Genomic DNA, 1,787 nt, shown 5'->3' with positions numbered 1-1,787 from the left:
TGACAGCTACTATAATTTATTTTGAGAAATGGGTTTTCACTCGGTTTCTTCATTCTATGACTCTCGGACAGATATGAATTCAGGCGGAGTCCTACCGCCTATCCTTTGTTATTTTCTCTCCGTCTCGCTCTATCGAGATGACCGAGAGCTGGAAGCGTTTTCGACTCACGAGCAGTGTTGGACAGACCTGATCTACAATACACGAAGTAAGAAGAGTAAGAAATTGACAAATCACAGTCGATTATTCTTCTCGACTGTGATTAGTAAATTTCCTACTCTTTTTATTCCGTGTATTACAGACAGTCTGACAAAAATTTGCATAACAATTTCTACATTTGTGTTTCAGAATATCACAAAAAATAAATTTAATTTGTTAGTCATTTTGCATTTCGAGTAGTATTTATTAAGATAAAAGAGTTCATACAATTGACAAATTATAATGGAGAATGTATCACATATGTATCAAATATGTATGTACACTGCCCGTCATTGATTCGCGTGTCCCTGCCGCCCTAGCAGTAGCTCTAACTTTGCTATAATTTGATTATAATCGGATCGTTTATTAAAATTAATAACTAAAGTTGTTTCAAGTTACAAATTTTAATAAGAGAGCGATCTGATTATAATGTAATTATAGAGAAGTTATGCGGGGTCTACAATAGAAGTCGTAGCAGTCGTAGGGTCTTAAATCGTAGAAAATTGACCAATCATAGTCCATTATTCTTCTCATATTCTACTGTGATTGGTTAATTTTCTACGACTGAAGACCCTACGACTGCTACAACTTCTATTGTAGACCCCGCATTAGAGCTACTGCTAGGACAGCAGGGTGATCGATGACGGGCAGTGTACATATGTACTCACATAGGGTGTCTGGAAATTACCAACAAATGTTTCGTGCGTGGGTAGAACAGACTATACTGAATTGAAAAGTCCTGTACCATTTTGCGGTGTCAGCAATAGTTAACGAGATATTAACGTTTAAAGATAGCCGAATACGCGCGTCCACCCGACCTACTATTGCCGAAGGTACGGCCCACCGAGCGCACGGCGCGCGGGCCGCGAGGAGCGGGAACGGCCTAGCAGGTGCACCGCGCCGTTCGAGTTTGGCGGCTCGCGACGGTGAGCGGGGCGCTTGCCCCACTGCCCACTCCCCGCGCGCCAAGCTATCGATGACGGCGCTTTGGAAATAATATCTCGATGGGGAAATAATCGAAATTTTTTTGGAAATTCAATTTAGTTCGCTCTAAAGGGTGCGCGTGTACATACAGAAAAATGCTACATATGTATAAATATGACTTGTTTTAAATAAATAATATGTGTATTTTTTAAAAGGGTATGATAATTCTACTGACAACGTTCGTGAAAAAGAAAGAGCGCACTAAACTGAGTCGAACTGAGTCCTTTACCATTTTGTAATTTTCGCAATAGTTAACAAGATATTAATTACTAAAATATTAGTTTTCAAGAATTTTTTACTCAAGTACTATCAACTTTACAGAAAAACAGCAAAAGACAAAAATTGTTAATTTTTTTCTCATAAAGCTCCATAGAAATCTTTTCATAATTTTTTATCAATCTTTTAATACTGCATTTTCTTATTAACAACTATTTTTACCAAAATGAGAAAATACCAGGGTTGGGTAGTGCTAAATTAAAAAGTTAAAAGTTCAGTTAAAAAGTTAAAGAGTTAATTAATTTTAACTTAACTTAGTTACATTTTAGACTCCTAACTTTTTAACTTTATTTAGTTACATTTTATCGGTAACTAATAACTTTTTATTAAT

The 1,787-nt window shown here is 36.5% G+C and overlaps 1 protein-coding gene across 1 annotated transcript in view; it reads left to right on the top strand.

Moving 5' to 3' along the window:
* LOC108763809 (RNA-directed DNA polymerase from mobile element jockey-like) overlaps positions 1-1,787 on the top strand; it is an 11,366-nt gene that overhangs the window by 4,647 nt on the left and 4,932 nt on the right. The gene's annotated exons all lie outside the window — the stretch shown is intronic.

The sequence above is a fragment of the Trachymyrmex cornetzi genome, unplaced genomic scaffold (assembly GCF_001594075.2).
Source record: "Trachymyrmex cornetzi isolate Tcor2-1 unplaced genomic scaffold, Tcor1.1 scaffold385, whole genome shotgun sequence".
Taxonomy (NCBI): domain Eukaryota; kingdom Metazoa; phylum Arthropoda; class Insecta; order Hymenoptera; family Formicidae; genus Trachymyrmex; species Trachymyrmex cornetzi.
Note: the sequence above shows the minus strand (reverse complement) of the source record. Positions and strands in the feature narration are given on the sequence as shown.